General features: G+C 46.1%; 1 protein-coding gene across 3 annotated transcripts in view; it reads left to right on the forward strand.

Moving 5' to 3' along the window:
• LOC115192615 (single-stranded DNA-binding protein 3) overlaps positions 1-19,049 on the forward strand; it is a 120,810-nt gene that overhangs the window by 75,833 nt on the left and 25,928 nt on the right. The window contains exon 2 of one of the 3 annotated variants that reach the window (XM_029751331.1): positions 5,560-5,708. The exons of the other annotated variants lie outside the window; for them this stretch is intronic. The gene's annotated coding sequence lies outside the window, so the exon portion shown is untranslated. The remainder of the gene's footprint in view (positions 1-5,559; positions 5,709-19,049) is intronic. 3 annotated transcript variants of the gene reach the window in all.

A 19,049-nucleotide genomic window follows, 5' to 3' on the forward strand; every position in this document is an offset into this window, starting at 1 on the left:
GAAAGGGCTACTGCATGTATTAATAATTAGTAGTTTACTGTTCTCATTCTTGGAGTGGAAACATTTTGTTTGCATATTGCTACACTTGTGAGAATCATGTTTTGGTTTATTTCATAACCAGCATTTAGAAGATTTGTAAATATTTTCATCGTCTTTTGTTTGGAGTGCTCCATGTGATCAATGAGCAGGTGTGTGGTTTTGATAATGTTGAGGGAGTTCTGATAATGTTGAGGGATTGCACACGCCTGAGCACGCATAGAAGTACCTAGCCTGCTGTGCGGGAAATGTAGGAAAGTGTTTTTTGAACATCCATTGCGAATGATAATATATTCAAAATATAGTGCGTCAGAGTAAGCTATTTTGAAAAATCTTTACAATAATCTCCCCCTCGATAATTGGCAATCCTTACTGTGAAAGAGCAATGGAAGTTATAGGCCTACTGCTGCATTGGCCTATACGCTATGAGTTCCATGCGCTAATTTCTTTAGCCGACATTGGATCATGGTGTATCAATGTGTCTATGGTAGAGGCTGGGGATTTCACATTAGTTGACTTAACTTTTTAGATTTTTTTTATCATTTTAATTCATATTTTTATGATTAACCATGTGACAAAGCTTTTGAGAAACAAAAACGTTATTATTGAAATGAAACTGTTCCATGAAAATGCGCATTTTGAAAACAATAACTGGTACACAGAACAGTAGAAATGTTTGGATAAATTGTTAGCTTCCCCGAAGTCACACATCGCCTATAAAGTCTTTATGAAAGATATGCCTCCACGTTTCCATGGTGACATTTTCCCTATAGGCTACTTTGAAGCAAGGTAAGACATTCCTCATAATATGAAATAAAACATTAAGGTTTCAAACAATTAAGGATAGGTATGTAATTATTGTTTGGATAACCTTATTGACTATTATGTATTGATGTATTGTATTTTTTTCACTCTTTATGTGATGAACAATGCAGAGTACGCTGGAAGAAGAATGATCATTTAATTACCATAGTGAATTATTGTAATGTTTGTTAATGTGTCAATTAATCCCATAAGGGATGGGTTGCCAATTGGCGATTTGACACGAAAATAAAATTTCATTCGTTAAGTATGTTTTCAAAATGCATACTGCTTCCAGCTTACATTGTAAAGTGGTGGGTGACGCGCTGATAGCCTGTTGCCTGAGTGAGTGGGAGGCAAGCTTCAATTACAAGTAGAAGCTCTTTTTTAATAGTGCACATAACTGTTTTTAACATGCGATTGCATTTTCAATTGTTGAGCTTATAAAAGCCCCGTTTTGCTCCAGCAGCAACCAGCTGAGGATCTGCAGGAGAAATCCCACTCAAAACAGGTTCTGTATGCTATGCACGTGTGATAGTTGGGTTGGATAAATAAGAATGTAAGGTGAAAATGAAATGTTCTTTTATTTTTGTTATCACTCCTGTTGGCTCCCCCACGTGGGGGTTCATGCTCTCTGATTGGCTCAAAGTCATGTTGTTGGCCACTGACGAGCATTGCCATTCTACAAATAGAAAGGGCAGGTTTGTTGCTACTGGGTCGGCACACAGCAGGAACCGCTTTAGTTCTAGCAAGAGAAGGAACGGCCTCCAACTGTGATAAGTACCTATCGGCAGTCTATCGGCAGTGAGATTCTCTGTGCATTTCATTCTTTACAATAATAGGCAACCAGGAGATGGCCAAGCGGCTATTAGCTCATATCTGGCTTGGCTAGTATGTTCTATGATGGCTATGGCATGGTTAGGATATGATGTTGCTGCCATGTGATAGTGCCATGTGTGTCCCTCTCCCTGGTACTGTGCGTGTCTGGGATGATGTTCTGTGGTATCTGGCTGTGGGTGAGGACTCTTCCTGATGGAGCCCTGGCTCAGGCCCTGGCCCTGGCATTGACACAGCCCCACTGAGCAGCCTGTCGTCGTCACGCCACGGATCAGCGGCTGGCGACCTTATTTTAGGCGACACCAGGTGCCGGGTGTTTAGTGCTTGTTACATGATCCAGAGCAAATGTGCAGGGGGTCCATGTGCGACCCTGAGGGATAGAAGGAGAGAGTAGGAATAAAAGTGGGACTGGTCCTGTGACTGGGTCAGCCTGGTCTGTCTGCTGGAGTTGAGGAAAGGTCAGAGATTGGGTTGAGGTGCCAGGAATAGGGGTGTGAGATGCCTGGGTGTCTGCAGGCCATGTGAGCCCCCCAGCGGGGAGGCCTGCCCCACCCGGCCCACACACCGCCCTCCCAAACCCCAGATCAGCAGAACAATAGCTGGTCAAAGAAGGACAGTTTCATCCCCCCTCCTTCCTCTCTCTGTCCCTCACATCTTTCTCTAGCTCTGTTTTTCTCTCCCTCTCTCTGCCCTCATCTCTAACCCCTCCTTTTTCTTTCTTTCTCTCCTCTGTCCAGCACGCACAGATTCTCGCTCCTCTGCGCTCCCTCTCTCTCCCTCTTTCTCTGCCTCTCTCTTTCTCCTCTCTCTCTCTCTCTCTCTCTTCCTCTCTATCGTAAACACGATGCTTTCTCGATCTGAGATGCCTGAGGGACAGAGCACAGACAGGAGCTGTCACCATGACAACGGCTTCTGTGAGCTGCCTGACACCCAGACTCTATTGGCTGGGGGTTGGTGGTGGGGTGGGGGTGGGGGGGTAGGAGAGTGGAGGCAGACGACCCCATTTCTCCTCCAGGGACTCTGCGACCTGCTCATGTTCACATGCAGAATTAGCATAAAGAGAGAGAGAAGGAGGCAGTCTGGGCACTATGTGTTAAAGGGTGTGGGGGCGTGTCCATAAGGGATCTCCCCTAGGTCCTAGTGGCCATGTCTATTCTTGGCCAGACTGAAGCCAAGAGACTTGTGGTGTCATTTTAGAAGCTGTGATATGTTATTTTATATAGGCCTAGTATATGAATCATACATCAGTTTCAATGTACTGTAAGATGGTACTCTCAAAGTGCCTTCTAGCGCATGCAGTTATCTCTCTCTCTGCGTGTGTGTGTGCGCGCGCCTCCGTGTGTGTTTGTTCACTAACTGACCCCTGCTGACTGTAAAACAAGCGATGTCTCCATAGCATTAGTTGGCCTATGTGCGTTTCAACAACAGTAGCTTGTGAATGGCCTGCTCTAGTCTCCTCAGATCAGCCCTCTGAGTCCCTCCTCCCCATCCCTCTTACACACCCTTATCTGGAGAAGCATCTTGGATCAGATCTAAACTCGCTGGATTACTGGGGTCCCACTGTCTCTCCCTTTCAAAGTTAAAGACCCAACGTTCTGGGTGATGTTTTTTCTAGGTTTGTGTAACCCTGGTTGTATGTGCTGCACCTGCCAATTCTGTGGCTAGCTGTGAGTTTGGGCTGAAAGATCTTGCGTTCATTGATGAAGAAAAAATGGAAGCCTTGACTTCTGAAATACCACCATGGTTCTGATGTGACGTGAGGCCAGAAACCAAGGACTGACTCTGGTTCTAAACAAACTTTTGCAGCCCTAAAATGTGTGCATTCCTCCTGAATTAATATCATTACGATTGTTTCCATTTCAGTTTATTGCATTTGATCCAGAGAACCCTGGAAGATCCACTTTTCTTAAATTTCATGAACACCTGTTCATGAAACTTTCTTAATTGATCTTGCAAGATTAAATTCAAAGCACAGAGGCAATGTTTCTGACTGAGATACAGTGGACTGTTGATGTGGCTGAAATCTTTTCCGTGTTTGCATTACCTGCGGAATGGCTGTGAAATGCAGTGCACCGTGTTTATGTGGAGTTTGGCAGGCTGCCGCCTCAGCTCTAAGTGAACATAGCTAATGAAAACTCTGTATGAAAGAGGGAGAAAAGAGAGCAAGAGAGATGAGAGGAGAGTGAGGGGGAGAGCGAAGGAGAGGAGAGTAAGGGACTGGAGGGAGAGGCAACGAGAGGCAGGAGGAGGAGGGAGAGAGTGTGAGATCAGGGCGGTCTGCCTCTCTGTGATCACTGACATATTTAGACTAATAATTGAGGAGGGGGAGCATGTGGCTATGAATATGGTCCCTTGTGTTGATCTGTGTCTGTGTGGGCTCATGTCTTTGCCTGTTTGTTGGTGTGTATCCATACACCCTAGAAGGAGTAAACGTCTCTAGCTGTGCCTGAAAATGCGTTTCAGTATCCCTTTCCAGTAGGCAGCAATGTACTGTGTCACAGAGAGAGGGTCAAAGGGCGGTTGCTACCAAATCAAAACCAGAAGTTGAAAAGGAGGCACAGAGAGGGGGTCGCAGCACTGCTACAGGACAGCCTGTGGGGTTGGGGAGGTAAGGCCCAGGGGTCGGATGGGAGAGTGGCTGGCTGGGAGGAGGGGTGCTGTTAGAGGGGGTAAAATACTGAGGAAACCGCTCAGAACAAACCAAACAGGAGTAAACCATAAGCATGTTTCACTCCTATGAATCCCCTCCGCTGAGGAGTCTACTGGGCTTCTTGGCCAGCTACTGGAGCCCCTCTCACAACAAAAGTAATGGGGGGGGGTCTCTCTCTCTGTCTCTCTCTCTCTGAGGGAGCATGATAGTGGTGTACTTTATGCTGGGTGAGACATTTTTCTATTAAGATGTATTTATTTATGGTGAATCTGGTGCAAGTTGGCCCATGATCATGCACACGCATGTTAAGAGGTGCTCTCTGGAAATCTTACCACTGCCCTCTCTCTCCTCTCCTCTCTTCTCCTCTCATATCCCCTCTCCCTCTTTACGATCATCTTGGTAGGTAAATATTTACCAGATAGTGCCCAAATGGCAGTTGGAACCCAGGAAGTGTCAGGGTGCTGGTTGTTTGACCTGTGTGTGTGTTTGCCTGCCTGCCTGCCCCACCGCCAGCCCAGTGAACTCTGCTAGGGAACGTGGTTCTGCTGCCAGTCACTTGTCTCTCCCCTGTGCTCCAAGGGACGCGGGCCAGGGTGGATGGACAGAGACGTGATTTATGGGAGTGCCACTCACAAATAACTCCTGCCTTTTACTCATGTAGTCCTCAGTGACAGCTAATGACAAAGGGATTTTAAATGACCATGTGTGTATGCTTGGTGGTGCGGCGCACAGAACAATTTGTATTCTCAGAGTTCTGTAATGGCTGCGCAGGCAGGCAGGCAGGCGACGCGAGAGAGCTGTTCTGTTCCTCAGCTCTCCTACCCTGTATTCTTGAAAACTAGCTCCCTCCTTTTTTTTACCCTGCTCTTTCATCCCATTTTATCCTTATCAGTTCCATACTACAGCCGTGCCAACCCTCACTCACTCTTACACCTCCTCCCCTGTGTCCACACTCTCCTGCTGTCATTCTCTTTATGGTCTCTCTCTCTCTCTCTCTCTCTCTCTCTCTCTCATTCTACTCTGTTTACCCCCTCTTTCTCTCTCTCTCTCTCTTCTACCTTTCCTTTTCTCACTCTCCTCCCTCATTCTTTCTCTCTGCCACTCTTTCTTTCTTTCTGCCCCAGGCCCCTCAAAGGTCCAGGCAGCTCCACAGACCCTCCATTGTCTTGGGAATGTGGTGGCTGTCTCCCTCCCCATCTCCTTCCCCCTCTCATCCTCCCCCTTCTCTCTTGCAGGAGCTTGGGGTGCTGTGCTCTGCTGTGCTCCTGGGTCCTGATGGCCACTAGGTTACTGACTGTGACCTGAGAAACAGCACAGAGACCTGGAGAGGAGTGGAGCGGGAGGTCTGTGTGCGTGGGGCGTACAGGGGGAAACCTTTGTCTCGGTATGCTGAAAAGACAGCTGCTCTTTATTAGGAGGTCCCACATTTGCCTTTTTCTCATCGCCTGTGAATTCCTCGTCTGATTCCTGTTCCCTCTAGCTCCCTTTGTCCTTGAAAAAAATATATGTTTATAAACCTACTAGTTGATTTTCACTTGGATCATATTCGACAATGGCTTTCTGAAATGTATGTGCATCGTGGGTGAGCGCAAGAAAATTCCTACCTATGCTTTTTTGTGTTTCTTTGAAAATCACTTTGTTAGAGTAGCCGTGGAAGACACTACAGTGCATCCCTAGTATTATGTACTTACCAAAATGTTTCCAGAAGCTGTTGTCACAGCAACACTGACATGAGATGGTCAACAACAGCCAGTGGTTCCCCAAGTAGTCACACAGTCATCACTAGGTATACCATTAGGTGTATGAGCTGAGGGTTAGTCAACAAAGGACTGGTGCCTCTGTTGGGGAGGGTCAGAGGGGAGATGGGGGCAGTGGTGCTCCTGAGTGAAAGGTTGGCAATCGCCCCCTGCGCCCTCTGGATTTGGAGCAGACGCCTGCTCCCCTGAGAATGCCCTTCCTGCCAGCCAGGCCCGTAATGCTCCCTATCTGAAATAGGTTGGCTAAACTGGAACTGGATCAGACTGGGCTGACTTGGACTGTTTTAACCTCTCTCGGGTCCCACCCACGGTTCACACTATTCAACAGCCAGTGAAAAATCAGAGCGCCAAATTCAAAACCACAAAATGTAATAATAATTCTCAAACAAAGGACTATTTTACACCATTTTAAAGGTACACGTCTCCTTAATGTAACCACATTGTACGATTTCAAAAAGGCTTAATGGCGAAAGCATAAAGTTAGATTATGTTAGGACAGTTCCAACACAAGAAAAAGCACACAGCCATTTTCCTAGCAAGGACAGGCGTCACAAAAACCAGAAAACCCGCTAAAATTATGCCCTAACCTTTGACGATCTTCATCAGATGACACTCCTAGGACAACATGTTACACAATAAATGCATTTTTTGTTCGATCAAGTTCATATTTATATCCATAAACCCCATTTTACATTGGCGCTTGACGTTCAGAAAATATTTTGCCTCCAATACTGCCAGTGAATCAGCAGAACAATTTACAAAAATACTCACCATAAACGTTGATAAAATATGAAACTGTTATTCAAAGAATTATAGATGAACATCTCCTTTATGCAAACGCTGTGACAGATTTCAAAAAAGCTTCACGAGGAAAGCACACTTTGCAATAATCTGAGTACTGCGCTCAGAAAAATACACTAGGCAATACAGATACCCGCCATTTTGGAGTCATCTAAAATCATAAATAGCATTAGAAATATTCACTTACCTAACTTATCTTCATCAGAAGGCACTTCCAGGCATCCCAGGTCCACAATAAATGTTGCTTTGTTCGATAAAGTCCATAATTTATGTCCAAATAGCTCCTTGTTGTTAGCGCGTTCAGTTAGCTACCCCAAGTGTAGGAAGCGCGCGGAAAATGTCACGACGAAAAGTAAAAAAAATTATATTTACGTTCGTTCAAACATGTCAAACGTTGTATAGCATCAATCTTTTGGGCCTTTATCACTTAGAACTTCAATAATATTCCAACCGGACGATTCCATTGTCTTGAAAAACATTTTGGAACACAGCTACCTCTCACGTGAATGCGCACCAATGAACTGATGTCCTTCCCTGGGTCACCAACTTCCCCACCTTCTTGTTCACTCTTTGTTCATCATAGAAGCCTCAAACAACTTTCTAAAGACTGTTGACATCTAGTGGAAGCCTTAGGAAGTGGAAAATGAACCCTAAGTCACTGTGTGTTCGATAGGCAATGACTTGAAAGGACTACAAGCACCAGAATTCTCACTTCCTGGTTAGATTTTTCTCAGGTTTTTGTATTTACACCGCCGGATAAAAAACGTACCCAATTTAATCTGGTTACCACTCCTACCCAGTAACTAGAATATGCATATACTTATTAGATATGGATAGAAAACACCCTAAAGTTTCTAAAACTGTTTGAATGGTGTCTGTGAGTATAACAGAACTCATATGGCAGGCAAAAACCTGAGAGATTCCTTTACAGGAAGTGGCCTGTCTGACCATTTATTGGCTTTCTTTGTCATCTCTATCTATTACAAAGGATCTCTGCTGTTACGTGACACTTCCTACGGCTCCAATGGGCTCTCAGAGCCCGGGAAAAACCTGAATGACGTAATTCAAAGCCCTGGCTGAAACACACGAGCGCTTTTGCTAAGTGGTCTATCAGAGGACAAAGGGCTTAGGCTCGTGCACTGGCCGCCCCCGCCTTTCTGTTTTTCCCTCTATTTACCGAAACGCAGATTCCCGGTCGGAATATTATCGCTTTTCTACGAGATAAATTGCATAAAAATTGATTTTAAACAGCGGTTGACATGCTTCGAAGTACGGTAATGGAATATTTAGAATTTATTTGTCACGAAATGCGCCATGCGCGCAACCCTGATTTACCATTTCGGTTAGTGTCTAGAACGCACGAACAAAACGCCGCTGTTTGGATATAACGATGGATTATTTGGGACCAAACCAACATTTGTTATTGAAGTAGAAATCCTGGGAGTGCATTCTGACGAAGAACAGGAAAGGTAATAACATTTTTGTTATAGTAAATCTGATTTTGGTGAAGGCTAAACTTCCTGGGTGTCTAAATAGCTAGCCCGTGATGGCTGGGCTATGTACTTAGAATATTGCAAAATGTGCTTTCACCAAAAAGCTATTTTAAAATCGGACATATCGAGTGCATAGAGGAGTTCTGTATCTATAATTCTTAAAATAATTGTTATGCTTTTTGTGAACGTTTATCGTGAGTAATTTAGTAAATTGTTAGTAAATTCCCCGGAAGTTTGCGGGGGGTATGCTAGTTCTGAACGTCACATGCTAATGTAAAAAGCTGTTTTTTGATATAAATATGAACTTGATTGAACAAAACATGCATGTATTGTATAACATAATGTCCTAGGTGTGTCATCTGATGAAGATCATCAAAGGTTAGTGCTGCATTTAGCTGTCTTCTGGGTTTTTGTGACATTATATGCCAGCTTGAAAAATGGGTGTCTGATTATTTCTGGCTGGGTACTCTGCTGACATAATCTAATGTTTTGCTTTCGTTGTAAAGCCTTTTTGAAATCGGACAGTGTGGTTAGATTAACGAGAGTCTTGTCTTTAAATAGCTGTAAAATAGTCATATGTTTGAGAAATTGAAGTAATAGCATTTCTAAGCTATTTGAAAATCGCGCCACAGGATTCAACTGGCTGTTGAGTAGGTGGGACGATTTGGTGCCACCTAGCCCAGGTCCAACCATATTGCCTTTGGCATTCTGGAATGTTTGCACCTCTCTCTAACTTCCCTGCTCTTTCTTTCTCTTAATTTTTCCCCCTCTTTCTCCCTGTCTAAGCTTACCTCACCTCCCTCCATCCTCCACTTTCGCAACTCTGCAAATCCAGTTGTGCAGGGATAGTGAGAGAGGAAAAAGGGAGAGGGTGGATTTTGGTAACCAGACTGCCAGAAACTCTTCATTTTTAATAAGTCCCAAAGGAGGTCTTGCCCATAAAGTATATTATATTATACAAACCTTCTGGCCAAGTTGGGGTACTGGGATCCCGGTTAGGAACTGCGCTGGCCCTTTAAGTGTTGGAGAGAGAGGAAGTCTGTCTGAGGCCTACAAAATGAGCCCTTTGATCAGGCAGCCTGCAGGTAGGAAACGGTGCATCAGAACTGCCGTGATGATTTCTGTAGACATCTCATTGGACATCTCATTGGCAGACAGGGTTTATACAGTTCACTCTGGCTACCCTATCTGAGGTCTGTGTGTGTAGTAGTCAATGCCAAGGTGCTGGACTTGATGGGTTTGGTGTTTATATTGTTAGTTTAATTGTTTCTAGGGTTCGAATTGCTTCATGCCTCATTCTCAAAATAACCTTTTAGAAAAAACATACACTTACTATTCCAGCCATATACTACCATTGACTGAAGTTAACTCATGAGTGAAAAAGACAAGGAGTGTTTCTCAATATGCATACTACTGTGCTCCACACGCTCATGCTCCAAGTGCATTCTCAGAGGACGTTCTCTTGAGTACATTCTTGTGTGAAAAATGCATAAAACATTACTTTAGAGAAACACTCGCACTCCCCCTACGGTATTACCTAATGCTGCATCTCCCCATTCACTGAACCTTCTTCCAGCCAGGACAATTACAACAATAGAAACGAAACAAGATATTCACAAAGAAAACATTTTACGACATAATTATCAGCTAGCTATATATGAATCATAATAATCTAGCTAGCCAGCTAGTTAAACAGGCAAAAATGACCTAAAACTAATGTTATGTGAGGTAGATGTCTATTCTTCATGGGTAGCTAGCTACAGTGGCTTGCGAAAGTATTCACCCCCTTGACATTTTTCCTATTTTCTGGCCTTACAACCTGGAATTAAAATTGATTTTTGGCCTACCACTTTGAAGATGCTAAATATTTTTATTGTGAAACAAACAAGAAATAACACAAAAAAAACCCAACTTGGGCGTGCATAACTATTCACCCCCCCCCCCCCCCCCCCCGAAAGTCAATACTTTGTAGAGACACCTTTTGCAGCAATTACAGCTGCAAGTCTCTTGGGGTATGTCTCTATAAGCTTGGCACATCTGCTCCAGCTCCTTCAAGTTGGATGGGTTCTGCTGGTGTACAGCAATCTTTAAGTCATACCACAGATTCTCAGTTGGATTGAGGTCCAGGCTTTGACTAGGCCATTCCAAGACATTTAAATGTTTACCCTTAAACCACTTGAGTGTTGCTTTAGCTGTATGCTTAGGGTCATTGTCCTGCTGGAAGGTGAACCTCCATCCCAGTCTCATCTCTGGAAGACTGAAACAACAGGTTTCCCTCAAGAATTTCCCTGTATTTAGCACCATCCATCATTCCTTCAATTCTGACCAGTTTCCCAGTCCCTGCCGATGGAAAAACATCCCCACAGCATGATGCTGTCACCACCATGCTTCACTGTGGGGATGGTATTCTTGGGGTGATGAGAGGTGTTGGGTTTGTGTCAGACATAGCGTTTTCCTTGATGGCCAAAAAGCTCAATTTTAGTCTCATCTGACCAGAGTACCTTCTTCCATATGTTTGGGGAGTCTCCCAAATGCCTTTTGGCGAACACCAAACGCATTTGCTTATTTTTTTCTTTAATCAATGGCTTTTTTCTGGCCACTCTTCCATAAAGCCCAGCTCTGTGGAGTGTACCGGTTAAAGTGGTCCTATGGACAGATACTCCAATCTCCGCTGTGGAGCTTTGCAGCTCCTTCAGGGTTATCTTTGGTCTCTTTGTTGCCTCTCTGATAAATGCCCTCCTTGCCTGGTCTGTGAGTTTTGGTGGGCGGCCCTCTCTCCTGACATTTAATCCTAGTAAAAATTCCCTGTCTTAGGTCAGTTAGGATCAACATTTTATTTTAAGAATGTGAAATGCCAGAATAATAGTAGAGAGAAGGATTTATTTCAGCTTTTATTTCTTTCATCACATTCCCAGTGGGTCAGAAGTTTAAATACACTCAATAAGTATTTGGTAGCATTGCCTTTAAATTGTTTAACTTGAGTCAAACGTTTCGGGTAGCCTTCCACAAGTTTCCTACAATACGTTGGGTGAATTTTGGCCCATTCCTCCTGACAGAGCTGGTGTAACTGAGTCAGGTTTGTAGGCCTCCTTGCTCGCACACGCCTTTTCAGTTCTGCCCACAAATTTTCTATAGGATTGAGGTCAGGGCTTTGTGATGGCCACTCCAATACCTTGACTTTGTTGTCCTTAAGCCATTTTACCACAACTTTGGAAGTATGCTTGGGGTCATTGTCCATTTGGAAGACCCATTTGCGACCAAGCTTTAACTTCCTGACTGATGTCTTGAGATGTTGCTTCAATATATCCACATAATTTCCCTGCCTCATGATGCCATCTATTTTGTCAAGTGCACCAGTTCCTCCTGCAGCAAAGCACCCCCACAACATGATGCTGCCACCCCCGTGCTTCACGTTTGGGATGGCGTTCTTCGGCTTGCAAGCCTCCCCCTTTTTCCTCCAAACATAATGATGGTCATTATGGCCAAGCAGTTTTATTTTTGTTTCATCAGACCAGAGGACATTTCTCCAAAAAGTACGATCTTTGTCCCCATGTGCAGTTGCAAACCGTAGTCTGGCTTTTTTATGCCGGTTTTGGAGCAGTGGCTTCTTCCTTGCTGAGCGACCTTTCAGGTTATGTCGATATAGGACTTGTTTAACTGTGGATATAGATACTTTTGTACCTGTTTCCTCCAGCATCTTCACAAGGTCCTTTGCTGTTGTTCTGGGATTGATTTGCACTTTTCTCACCAAAGTACGTTCATCTCTAGGAGACAGAACACGTCTCTTTCCTGAGCGGTATGACGGCTGCGTGGTCCCATGGTGTTTATACTTGCGTACTATTGTGTGTACAGATGAACATAGTACCTTCAGGCGTTTGGAAATTGCTCCCAAGCATGAACCAGACTTGTGGAGGTCTACCAAAAATAATTCTGAGGTCTTGGCTGATTTCTTTTGATTTTCCCATGATGTCAAGCAAAGAGGCACTGAGTTTGAAGGTAGGCCTTGAAACACATCCACAGGTACACCTCCAATTGACTCAAATGGTGTCAATTAGCCTATCAGAGGCTTCATAAATCCATGAAAGCCATCATTTTCTGGAATTTTCCAAGCTGTTTAAAGGCACAGGCAGTGTATGTAAACTTCTGACCCACTAGAATTGTGATACAGTGAATTATAAGTGAAATAATATGTCTGTAAATAATTGTTGGAATAATTGTGTCTTGCACAAAGTAGATGTCAACCGACTTGACAAAACTATAGTTTGTTAACAAGAAATTTGTGGAGTGGTTGAAAAATGAGTTTTAATGACTCCAACCTAAGCGTATGTAAACTTCCGACTTCAACTGTATTCTGAGATCATGTGACAGATCATGTGACACTTAGATTGCACACATGTGGATTTATTTAACTAATTATGTGACTTCTGAAGGTAATTGGTTCCACTAGATCTTATTTACGGGCTTCATAGCAAAGGGGGTGAATACATATGCACCCACCACTTTTCAGTTTTACATAATTTTGTTTTTTTAACAAGTCATTTTTTTTATTTCACTTCATCAATTTGGACTATTTTGTGTATGTCCATTACATGAAATCCAAATAAAAATCCATTTAAATTACAGGTCGTAATGCAACAAAATAGAAAAAATGCTAAGGGGGTGAATACTTTTGCAAGGCACTGTAGATAGCCATGAAGAATTATCTGGCTAACGAACAGTAGTAGCTAGCCATTTAGCCCTATTGATGTACTATGGGCTTGCGATCTATGCACACCACAGTGGGTATTGTAGGCAGGTGAACATGCCAAAATTAACATGGCATGTATTTATTAATGTGTCAATGAAAAATATTGTAGTCGGGCAACATATGAGATGTGAATAGGCAACATTCATTCCGAAGTCTGAGTGTATTTTCTCTCGCTTCAGCTCAAATAATGTCCGGCATTGCTTTCAAGAAATGTTGTCATTTTTTTATGCGGTTGCGTAACATTTCTTTGCATACTTTCCATTGAAGCTTGCATCGATGTACATATTTTGAAGCATGCAAACAGAGTACGCATTTGAGAAATGCCCTCCATGCTCCGTATCGCATATTTTGATTTGTACTCTCCCGTACTTGGAGAAATCCCCAGGATCTGTCTGTCTGACTCAGTCAATACAGTATATATGGTCTCTGTCAGAGCAGAGCAGTGGTGACACCTACAGTATGTGAAGCAGTTGTAAAGGATTTGGAGAGGCGGAGATCAACATCACACTCTGTGCTCCTGTATATTACACATACAGTGGAGTCCTCTAGCGCCAGCCGCCCTATTCCCTAATTAGCCGTGTGTGTGGCCAGTGGCAGTCAGGAGAGGTGCCTTGTCCTTGTTTAGACTGGAGCTGCATTTTTGGGAAGGGCCCGTAAGTAAGCATTTCACTGGTCTACACCTGTTGTTTACGAAGCATGTGACAAATAAAAATTGATTTCATTTCATTTAAATCGTTTAAGCTCCATCATGGCGCCTTTCTCTAGTGGCTGACACTGACCTAATGAGGGAGGGAAAGGTCACAGGCAGAGGAGGAGGGGTGCTCACCGTTCACACTACGAGGGGTGGGGGGTGTGTGTGTGTGTGCAGGGCTAAAGTGTGAACATTTTGGTTGCATATGGTCCTAAATATTTTGCTAGCTAGCTAAGTTGTTAGCTAGCTAGCTAGCTAGGTTGTTAGCTAGCTAGCTATCAACCTGGTAACTTTACTAGTAGGCTATATTGAACATTTGGGGACACAGAAAGGAAGGAAAATGGATAGCTTCTTCAGTAGATCAATGATCATAGCAATAAATGATTCACTGATCTCTTGCATGTCCTCACTCACAATGTTCTTAAAGAGACAGTGTACAATTTTCTATGTAATGCATCTCAATAGGAAAATAGTGCTTTTACACAATGTAGAACCTAATATTCAACAAATGACTTTGTAATTTCAATAACAGGTATTTGTATAATTTAGTATCAACAAATGTATTTACAGTGTGCTTCAGAAGTAGCTAGAATACATAAAGGGCCAATATAGGGTTTGATTTAAAACATTATTTTCTGGTGCTCCTAAATGTGATGTTTTGTAGCTGTGTGTATGTGGGCAGGGTTCAGTGTCCTCTCCTCTCAGTAATTAAAGAGCAGGGCCAGCAGGGGGGGGGGGACCAGTGGAAGGGGGTCAGTGTCCTCTCCTCTCAGTAATTAAAGAGCAGGGCCAGCAGGGGGGGGGGGGACCAGTGGAAGGGGGTCAGTGTCCTCTCCTCTCAGTAATTAAAGAGCAGGGCCAGCGGGGGGGGGACGACCAGTGGAAGGGGGTCAGTGTCCTCTCCTCTCAGTAATTAAAGAGCAGGGCCAGCGGGGGGGGGGGGGGACCAGTGGAAGGGGGTCAGTGTCCTCTCCTCTCAGTAATTAAAGAGCAGGGCCAGCGGGGGGGGGGGACCAGTGGAAGGGGGTCAGTGTCCTCTCCTCTCAGTAATTAAAGAGCAGGGCCAGCGGGGGGGGGACGACCAGTGGAAGGGGGTCAGTGTCCTCTCCTCTCAGTAATGAAAGAGCAGGGCCAGCGGGGGGGGGGACGACCAGTGGAAGGGGGTCAGTGTCCTCTCCTCTCAGTAATTAAAGAGCAGGGCCAGCGGGGGGGGGGGGGGGGGGACCAGTGGAAGGGGGTCAGTGTCCTCTCCTCTCAGTAATTAAAGAGCAGGGCCAGCGGGGGGGGGGGGGGGGGGACCAGTGGAAGGGGGTCAGTGTCCTCTCCTCTCAGTATTTAAAGAGCAGGGCCAGCGGGGGGGGGGACCAGTGGAAGGGGGTCAGTGTCCTCTCCTCTCAGTAATTAAAGAGCAGGGCCAGCGGGGGGGGGGGGGGGGGACCAGTGGAAGGGGGTCAGTGTCCTCTCCTCTCAGTATTTAAAGAGCAGGGCCAGCGGGGGGGGGGGGGACCAGTGGAAGGGGGTCAGTGTCCTCTCCTCTCAGTAATTAAAGAGCAGGGCCAGCGGGGGGGGGGGGGGGGACCAGTGGAAGGGGGTCCTCACCACTGGTCATTAACATCTGACGTGGCCAATAAAGGCCTCCACAGCCCTGGGCGTCCGGACTGATGTTGCATCCCGCTCACGCGGTTTGGGTCAGTTTCACTTAGTTGTAATTTAACCCCGGCAGGCAGGCAGGCAGGCAGGCAGGCAGGCAGGCAGGCAGGCAGGCAGGCAGGCAGGCAGGCAGGCAGGCAGGCAGGCAGGCAGGCAGGCAGACAGACAGACAGACAGACAGACAGACAGACAGACAGACAGACAAGTAGCTGCTCCTTGCTCTCTAAACGCCAACGCATGGAGGTGTGTTTGTTGTTTTTACACCTGTAATGGGGGCACACACACATCCCCAGAAAGTCCGTCACACATGAACCCTATCAAGAACACACACACACACACACAAACACTACCACCTTATGTATAACTAACTGCTAGTTAGGCTCTTCCACTATTGTGCGTACATTAGCCAGACACTGACAGATGCATGCTGACACACTGATGGTTATTGTATGTGTTGGTCTGCTCTCAGCACAAGTGTCAGCCAGGTATTATATCTGCATCCGTGTGCCTGTGATGGGGAGATTGCTAAGCAGCAGGAGCCAAAGCAGGGGGTCTGGGGCAAGATGGGTGTTGAGTGGAGACAGTCCCCCAGCCAAGAGGCCTCCTCCTGGGCTGACATCTCACAGGGCTGTCAGAGGCTCCAGGGGCCCTGATGTGGGATGCTGCCGAGGCAGAGGTGTGTGTGGTTGGGAGGGGTCTGGGGATTGGCTTGGTCAGGGTGGTAGATCAGGGCGGCAAGGGGGTTCCTTCTTCCCTCCCTGGCAGATTTGTTTACTGATAATTAATTTACCTGATTGACACAACAGCTGCCGGAGCAGTGGGAGGAAAGCAAGCGCTGTGCCGAGCCGGCCTCCTCTCTCCACTTGTCATGGAGGGCTTTCCCATGTAGCCATGTTTGGAGTCAGACTCCTGCGCCACGCTGCTCTCTCTCCAATTGATTAAAAGGCACATCTGTAAGCCAGCAGCCCTGATTACGCATTCCAGCCTCTCCAGCTAATCTTTATAGAGCTGACTGCAGTGACAGAGTTATTGGAGCAGTTCAAGCTGGGTCTGAGGAGAGGAGGAGAGTAGGAGGAGAGGGAGGAGCGGTGATGACAGGCAGCAGTCGTGTGGCCATGAATGCAGTGGTTTGTCATGGAGATCGACTGAGGCTTTCCAGCCCCAGTCCCAGTCCCAGGCAGATGCATGGCCAAGCAGTCTGTCTGCCAGCTCCACTCTGATCTACTGACTACTACAGTCCCGCCACTGGCTGAGTGTATGACTATGTACACACACACACACACACACACAGCACCCTCTTTCCAAAATGAATTGATTCCAACCTGTTTGGAGCCTCTCCCACCTGCTCATCAGCTCCAGATGTATTTCTTTCTGGATCCTCCCATCCCCCATAAACCTCAGCAACCAGGACTACTTCGTCTTACCATGAATTAACTCCAGTCTGCTGTCCATCTCCAGCTCTGATGTTCATATTGTTCCAGTAGCAGAAATAGAAAAGCCATAGCATTGGTGGATATTGTAGGCTTAGCAGAGTGGCTAAATCCACTCCTGGGTATGTACAGAGCAGTGTGTCTGCAGGAGTCTGGCGGTCTGTGTGTGTTGTGGCCAGCCAGCAGGTGATCAGTGTTGCCCTGCTTGTCTCAGAGCAGATAAGGCTGGATCCATTACCCCCCTGGAACCGATGTCCAGATCAATGGGGCAGATTGCAGCGCTCACTCACTGCCTCATGTCCAGCTAGGCAGCAAGTGATACTGAGAATTAAAAAAGCAGTAGCTAATTACTTTAGAGTGCTCACAGAACAATCAGTGGGTTTGGGTTGGTTGTGTGTTCCTTAGGAGATATACAGACCCACTGGAAGAAAACATCCTAAACTTTATTATTGATGGCTAGGAGGGAGGGATGGGAGTGTAAGCAGGGCACAGTGCTGCTGCTGCATAAATATAGGAGAGAGAAGGAGCAGAGACAATGGTGTGTAAAGGGTTCAATACTGTGGGGATTTTGTGTATCCGTTTGTGTGTTTGAGAGAGGGAGAGATAGAGGTGGCTAACAGACCAGCTATCAAAAGCCACAGGCTCCTTTAAACTACATCGTGCTCTCTCTTGCGCTCTCTCTTTCTCACTCTCTCTCTCTCTCTCGTGCGCTCTCTCTCTCTCTCTCTCTCTCTCGCTCTCTCGCGCTCTCGCGCTCTCGCTCTCTCGCTCTCTCGCTCTCTCTCTCGCTCTCTCTTGCTCCCTGGCCAGGCTGATGATTGACGGCCTGAGGGTTTTAATGGGCACTGGAGAGCGAGAGCTGAGGTTGGTGTTGTCATGGCAACAAGGAGAACGGGCCTTTTGCTGCTTTACCTGGGAGTGCAGTGGAACATCGCTGGCTGGCTGGCTGACTGGCTGGCTGACTGGCTGTGTGCTTCACAAACATGTACCCCTCCTCTCCTCCTCACCCCCTCCCCTCTTCCTCTCTCCTCCTCCCTACCCTGAGCAGTCCATGTCAGCTTCTACTGACCAACTGGCCGCCTGAAGTCAGCACAGCTACCCAGAATGCCTCTGATCACACTGCAGATTATGCAGATGAGCCCGCCTGTAATTCTCTCTGCTCAGACAGACTCACCACTGTCTGCCTCTGTGTGTGAATATCCTCTGTCCACAGTATCCTCAACTGACTGGACATACAACTACCAGTAGTTTATTTGGGGTCACCAGTGAAAATTCTTTATTCCTATGTGCCTCCATTATACCTGTTTTTGTTTAGTCCAGTCCGTCTCTCCATTAGTCTTCCACTGGCTCAGCCCTCGCTCAGTCGTACATGTTTAACATGCTGAGGGCTGCTGTGTGTTTCTGATGGCTTTCTAGCGTTAACATGGTGGTAGTAGTGTGGCCTTGGGTTCCATTTCCAATCAGGCAACATGGCGGCTCCACTGTACTGGACAAACCGCTGCCATTGACTAAATACTGTACATGCTGACAAACCCAGTTAACCATTTCTCATCACTCACTCCCCTCCCCTCTGCCCTCTCTCCATTCATTCTGTTCTCCCCCTCACTCTCCTCTCTCTCCTCTCCCACTCTTCTTTTCTCTCCCCTCACTCCTATCTTCACATCCCTCCCTTAGTCACACTCTTTCCTCTCCCCCTCTCCCCTCTCTCCTCCCCCTCTCCCCCTCTCCCCCTCTCCCCCTCTCCATGACCAAGCATTCACACTGCTGCCTCCCATACATAGTGTGCACTAGAAGTCGTTGAGAGGTAACTAAATGGTCAGCAGTTGGTCCTCGCCCAGATAGGGCAGGTTTGAAGCTATATTTATAGACATTTATAATCCACCACTTATGCAGTCACTATATTTTCTTTGTCTACTGAATACAGCAGTAAGTGCATAGCCTCTGTTCCCTGGCAACTGGTTCAACTATATGTAATGAAAATACCTTCTCACTACCATTATCTTACAATCACATCAAGCTTTTTTTATCCGCTTAGTGAGTGAGTGTGTGTGTTGCACGCACACACGGCCTGCCCTGTGGCCCCAGGGCCCGTTAGTGAGTGTCTGGGCCGAGCGGGTCAGGGATGGAGGGGCTGTTTGCACTGTGATGGCTGGGGG

The sequence above is a fragment of the Salmo trutta genome, chromosome 4 (genome assembly GCF_901001165.1).
Source record: "Salmo trutta chromosome 4, fSalTru1.1, whole genome shotgun sequence".
Taxonomy (NCBI): domain Eukaryota; kingdom Metazoa; phylum Chordata; class Actinopteri; order Salmoniformes; family Salmonidae; genus Salmo; species Salmo trutta.